General features: G+C 46.3%; 1 protein-coding gene and 1 pseudogene across 1 annotated transcript in view; one reads left to right on the plus strand and one right to left on the minus strand.

Annotated features, from left to right (window-relative positions):
• Nucleotides 1-5,251, minus strand: part of Runx1t1 (RUNX1 partner transcriptional co-repressor 1) — a 148,226-nt gene extending 142,975 nt beyond the window's left edge. The window contains exon 1 of the mRNA XM_085676992.2: nt 5,157-5,251. The gene's annotated coding sequence lies outside the window, so the exon portion shown is untranslated. The remainder of the gene's footprint in view (nt 1-5,156) is intronic.
• Nucleotides 4,111-6,072, plus strand: LOC146891372 (uncharacterized; annotated as a pseudogene).
• Nucleotides 6,073-6,945: the final 873 nt, after the last annotated feature.

Raw genomic sequence — 6,945 nt, forward strand, 5'->3', positions numbered from 1 at the left:
GATTGATGCAGAACATCACTGTGAGTTCCAGGCCAGCCTGAGCTCTAGAGTAAATTCTAGGCCAGCCTGGGCTATAGAATGAGATCTTGTCTCAAGAAAATCAAAATGAAAACCAAAGCAACATGGTAATCAAGAATTATTATCATGGGCTGAGTATCCACCAGAAAGTGGTACCTATAATTACAGACAACTTAGCGACCAAACTGGATCGAAATTTTAATTTCAATGAGTTCTTTACTTAATAATAGGTTACCTTCTTGTAAAAGCAAGGAGTCCATCTGCCCCAGGCAGATAAGTTTTGAAACATTAATTCAGATAAAAATCTAGCATTTTCTTTCTTTCTTTGAGTATGTGAAGTCTAGTGTGCTATAATGTGAGAATTCCAACATATGACCATTATGGCATAATATCTCATTGCTCAGCTTGTCATTATTTCATTTGTAATTCTTATGTTAATTATGTTCATAATTACTATAAACAGATGTGGTAGGCATTCGCGTGACCTTCCACTGAAGGATGCATTCCTCAGTCATTTCGCTTTAATTTCTCATGGATGTGAAGCTGAAAATGCAGAAAAGGGGAAAAAAAGCTTTCTAATTTTTTTTTTAAAAAACCTCTTTCCATGCATAAGTTAACCCAAGACCTCCCTTCATCTGCAATTCAGAATATGAAAACATTTCTGGCGGCTAAGCTCCTTTCCCTCACATTTCTAAGCTGTTGAGCCCACTGGTGCTCACTAACTTGTAACTATGGATGCCACACAAAGGCCACCACCCATATCCGAGTTGCCGTCTTTATTATTATTTTTTTTAATATCAAAGGTTAATGCAACAGAATTGTGCTCCAGAACCAAGTGCCTGGCAGCTACAGAGCGATTTCTTTACCCATAACTCAGCCGTCCTCCTTTTCACATAAAACACATTTACAGTAAAAATCAGTATGGATTTCATTAGCTGAAAACCTCCTTGAATTTCATTTCTTTTGGCCTTAATCTATAATTAGTGGGGACAGACAGGTGCAAACCCTTCTCTTCTACAGATGGCTACTGGAAATGGTGCAGAGTGGATCCTTCTGTTTAGACAGTGCAGAGATAACCGGCTCTGTCTTATCGCTTACAATTACCTCCATTAAACTGAACTAATGTTTGCTTTAATAAAATGTTCACTGTTCTTTAAACATTATTTAGGAACTCTTATATTAATGGCTGTAAAGAGGTGAACTTGGAAGGTGTCTCTGCAGGTAATAATAATAGCTTACTCTGGATAAAATGTCCCCTTTGATGGACAATAGTCTGGGGTTCACAAAGGTTTCTATAGTTGGTTTAACATTTATTGGTTGGTTTCTATAAAGGGGGGCAAATACAATTTTGAAGAGGTCATATAGGTAACAGCTACAATTTAACAAGCAAAATGAGTGGAGACAGCATTCCCTCCCCCCTCAAAGTTTAGAAGTTTGAATTGTTTGTCTATGTTCTTGGGAACTTTGGTTTGGTACCAGAGTCTATAACTATTAAAATGCTGGACTGTTGTCAACCGATACTCCTGCTAGTCTAACTGTATGCATGCACTCAACTGTTAGCAGATTGTTAACAATCTCAAAGCCTTCTTCCAAGGCACATTTAAAATTTTTAAATGAATCTACATGACTTTTGTGAGCTCACGGTTTAAATGACCCCACCTCATAATAAATAACTTTACAAATCGAAAGCTCAATTTGTCCTGCTTTTGCTATCAATAAAGACCAAAGATCACCATATGATGAATAAGGTATCCATATAATAAAGAACCTTTAGACAGCCAAACATCAACAAATAAATAGCCTTTCGCACTTACATAACTTACAGTAATAGACTCCAACAAAATGCAACTGACTCAGGTTTTTTCACATGCAAATTGTGCAGGTGCCAATTTTCCAGACTGCTTTGCTATGGAGGGCTATGTTGCCTGCATAAAACCTCAATGAAGAAGGCTTTGCATTCAGTGCCTGTCAGCTGATGTTCATATCAAAGAAGTGAGAAACAGGATTTGACAGTGAAGAATGTCCTAAACTGACAACCACTGACCAGCATTCTTAATGGAAGCATTGCTTTCTCGTGATCCCCTTTCAATGTTTAAAAAAAAAGAAGAGGTGGGGGGGGATAAGCCTCTATTTTACAATAAAATAAATTATAACAGCACCTGACATTTGTGAGGGTCTTTACAATTTTTAGAGTTTACCCAAAAATATTTAGGCTAACACCTCGATGGGAAATCTCATTGCTGATGCTAACATCAAGGGCAATGCTTAAGAAGGATTGGGTAAGTATTACAAAGATGTAGTCCAGAACTCAGAGGTTGTTGTCCTGCGATTTCCAGGAACTTGCCATTTTATAATGCAGCTTCCACTGCACTGAAGGCAGAGCTCTTCTTATTAGAAAGGTCCTTTCAGAGACCATTTTTAAAAACAGAGTCATGATTAGCAGGTCCTGGTGGTGAAACAGACCTACTCAACAAAGAAAAAATATCATCTCAAAGGCTTCTGGTCCGCTTGGAGTTGTCCAAATACTGTAGGAAAAAAAAATACAGGTGTTCTCATTGCTGCTTTTATCAGATGAGAACCAGACACCGGCAAAATCGCAGGCTAAAATTCTCCCACACAATACCTAGTTTTTCAAATAAAGGGGATGCCATCTACACAGTTTGTAATCGATGGTTAAACAAATGTATTTAGTATGAAGTTCATGAAGTTCTTCTCTAAGCGTGGGCTTAGCTAAAACCCAATTTCTATGTGCCCAGAACGATTCCTTGGTGATTTTGTTGGGATTCTGTCTTTTAAAGAATCAATTAATAAAACATCACATGCAAAATGCAGTATAATAAGGGAACAGTGTGGCTTTCTGAATACCTATTCTGGCTGGAAAATTAAATAAACAAAAACAATGTGGATCAAACTAAGATTCTAGTTAACAACATATGAGACTCTTGCAGCTCTTTAAAAAACAATAGGAAAAAGAAAATGAAACCACTTAACCATCTCTCTCTCTTCGTTGACAGCCACCATAGTGCTAAAACTAGACAGCACTCTAAGAATTAATCTGGGAGAAATAAGTAGGAGTGGGAATGTGTTTTTGCTTAGACACATCACAACTGACATTAACACCAAAACCCAGGCTCTGGAGGCTTAAGAAACAATAGTGTGTGCTGGTCCTTTCTAAGGAATTGAGTGAGCAGGGAAGCTGGACACTTGCGTGGTCAAGGCAGAGTGTTACCATAAGCTAAAAGGAGGCCCCTAACGTTAACAAACCGTTCATCACGGAAAAGCTGCTCCATTTGTATTCTGGGGAGTGTGGACTCCCTGGGCTTAGACCCAGATCTATGTAAAGGAGGGGAATGATAATGAGAGCCACCGAGTGCACTAAAGAACGGTACAGATGTGGAAGAGGAGACTGGGGGGGGGGGGGAGGAATCCTGTAAAACACATTTTAGTTCACACAGAAGGTAGAAAGAATGCTTTGGTCAGCAACCCGACCTTTATCAGAAGATAAATCAATTTGCAGCAGCTGTGGACAGCCATTTATATACAGGCCCTGGGCAGATTAATTAAGGGAAGCGAAGTTAAAAATTCAAGAGGGCTCAGAGTTACATTAAGCACATGAAGTTGGTCTGGAGTGGCCTCTCCAGCTCCCCTCGTCTTCACTTCTTGGATTTGGGGCTCTTCCCAGAGAATACTAGATAATTCCTTTCAACCTTGTGTCTGTGCATTTTCCCAGGAAGCACCAGTCACGCTGGGGCACGCTGGGATTTGTGGTGCCCAGTTCTGAAGGAAAGCCAAATTCAAACGATTTCTGCTCTACCCTTTGCAAGGGGCTAGGAAGGCCGAGGGCTCCAAGGCTCTGGCCAAATCCTCCAAGCTCTGACAGCCTAGGGGGAAGAGGAGGGAGGGAAAGCGGCTATTTTTAGCAACAGTCCTGGTTCACATCCTACTGCCCGGAATCAAAACACTCAAAACTTTTCCAAAGCTTAACTGACCTTGCAGAAAAACAAAGAAAGAAGAAAGAAAAAACAGTTTCAAAAGCCGGGTTTAAGTGCCTTATACCGACCTTACCGTATTTGCTTAAATCACCCCAGAAAGGCTAAGGTTCACTCGGGGAGCGGGTGTAGACATGCCCATCAACCTGGACCTTCTAGATTCGCCTTGATGCTAAACGGCGGGTCCCAGGAATCCACTAGCCCCAGGAACTTTCCTTGAGGGAATTCTGCAAAACGTAATAAATTCTCCCGCTAAAGCTCGGGTCTGTATTCCGCCCGGCGGGAGCTACGGAGCACTACGTTCTGCTCTGGGCTCAGAACAGGCGGGCTTAACCGGGTCGGGACTGCGAAGGAAACACCCGGGAGGACCAGGGTGACTGGGCCAGCGGTGCAATGAAGGACCGCAGAGGCGATGCTGCCCAGGTGTCCCCGGCTGCGAAGCTCAGGACTTGCCTTCGGCAAGAGACTCAGCTCAGAGAAGCTGACTGCGCGTCCTTTTCGGGGTTTCCCATCAAAGCACCCCCGGATACCCAAGGATAAGGAGAAAGTTGTGAGGCGGGGCACACAGAGCCGGGATGCAGCTAAGAGGATCCCTACCCAAGCGGCAGTCCGGTACCAAGTCAGGATTCTTCGTCTTGTTTCTAGAACTAAAGTGCCCAGCATGAGAACCAGCCTTTCGTTTCCAGTTTTAAAAACCCACGGTGCGGGTGTGGAGCCACCTGCCAAACACACCGTGGGCACCTAGTCCAGTTGTTTAGTCGAAGGAGACATGCTCATCTTTCTAATCTCCTTTGATGAAAAAAAATTAAAATAAAATAAAGAGAATGCAGGAATGTTTAAAAATTCCTAATGTTTAAAAAAAAAAGGACAGAAAGAAAAAGAAATAAAAAGAGGAGAAATTCTGTCTTGGTTTGTCCGCGAAGTTCAGTGTCATCGCAGACTCCAGAAACCGCGATGCTCTTCTTTGCCCTGCTACGCAGTCCTACTCTAGTTGAGCGTCAAGTTCAGCCCAGAGCCAGCTTCTCGGTCGAATTAATCCAAACGAAGCTGACGGTCATCCGAATGGTAATTAACAGTCCCAGCCCGAGGCCGGTCCCCGCCACCCGCTCGCCCGCCCGCCGACCCAGCCCGCCCGCCGGAGGCACTTACACTGCACAGGGCCGGAGAGTCCCACCATCCGCCGCGGGCTCCCAGCTGCAAATAGAACTTCCTGCGGTCGGTGGCGGCCCGCGGGGCCAGAGGACCAGGGCGCGGCGTGGCTCCCCTCGCGAGGCCAGAGTGTCCGCGGCCTCTCGCCCACGCGCGCTCTCCCGGAGGCCGCCTGCTCTCTGCCGAGCACCCGCGGCCGCGGCGCACAGCGAGCTGCGGGACGACGAGCCCGGGGTGGCGGACGCCAGCCAGACGCAGCCTGCGACGCGGAGCCCGGCGCGCGCCGAGCTCAGCTCCCCTCCTCCCGCCTGGCTCCCTCCCTCCCTCCGCTCTCTCGCTCTCTCGCTCGCTCGCTCGCTCCTCTGTTGTTGCTGCTGTGGCAGACAAATGTGATGTGGGGCGCTGGGGATTGCCGCTGTCACAGGCGGCGTCTGCGTCCGCTTCGCCCGCCCTCGCTCGCTCTCGAGGAAGGCGACTGCATTTATCTGCAGGGCGTCCGGGCGTCCGCCGGGGAGCAGGAGCGCCGCGCGCAGTGCACAGCGCCCACAGCGCCCACAGCGCCCACAGCGCCCACAGCGCCCGCACCAGGCCGGCTGCGGCGCGCACCCGCACCCGCACCCGGGGGCGCCGTGGCCGCTCGGGAGGGAGGCGGCGGCGCGGCCGCGACCAGGTGCGGGGGGTGTGGTGGGGGGGTGACTGGGAGGGGTGGAGGTGGGAGACATCTGTGTCGGGCGGGGGTCACGGAGGTCAAGTATATGTTAACAATGGGCAGACCCGGCTCGCAGGGGTGCGCTGGCGGGCCGGAGGCCTGGCTCCCGGCCTCGCCCTCTCTGGTCCCGGCTGGACGTGGGACTGGCTCCCTGAGGATGATTTCCCTGGCTCGGGATGTGTTGGTGGCCCCAGTGCCCTGCAGTAACCCAAGACGACCACTTTCCCTGGCCATCTGGAGCGCTCCTAGCTGCCCTGTCTGTGTCTCATCACTGGCTGCAGAGACAGCTAGCTCAGCTAGAAATCAAGCCACTCTCAGATCTCTCTAATCCCCTTCTGTTAGCTGATTTCCAGACCGACTATTTGCTTTCGCATTAGATAATAGCCTTAGAGAAAACAATTATCATTTCTTTTCCTCCCTTTGTTTTTCTACTTCTCCTGTAGTATACCATTAAGAGAGACCTCTTTTTCTCCCTCGTTTTTTATTGGAAGCGTTCCCCTCCCCCAGATATTAATATCAATACTTTAGAGGGAGAGATAGAGTCCCTAAGGAAAACGTAGGGTGAAAGAATTCCAGATATTTCCAGAATAAATAAATAATATCTCTGTGAAGAGTGCTGACAATTTGTACAGAGCAAAAAATGGACTTGAATGGTAATGAAAATATTAATATGTAGGTCAAATATGATCAGATAATGGCTTGCAATGATAAGTAAAATGAAATCTTTTAAAATTATTATGGAACGGTGCCATGACTGCAAATGTTATTGTATTTAGTGGAACGGTTTGAAACCCTACACTGAACTGTGTTTTCTCCAACTAGCCTAAATCAATGTAAAACGTTGTTTTACATTGTGCGTGTTTTAAAGATCTCATCTTTGTAAAAGAGGGGGAAATGCATGCAAGCCAGAGTCAGCCCGATGTCATAAGAACTGATGAGACATTCGTGGTTTTATTTTCTAAAGTGGTGTTTCAAATATTTAACAGTGGGGGAAAGCGTCCTCCCCTCCCCAACACATACACCCTTTTAAGCCCAGCTGGGCCTCCAGTGCAGGGCTTTGTAGGCTCTACTCATTTTTAG

Source organism: Myodes glareolus, chromosome 16 (assembly GCF_982192425.1).
Source record: "Myodes glareolus chromosome 16, mMyoGla1.1, whole genome shotgun sequence".
In the NCBI taxonomy this organism is placed as follows: domain Eukaryota; kingdom Metazoa; phylum Chordata; class Mammalia; order Rodentia; family Cricetidae; genus Myodes; species Myodes glareolus.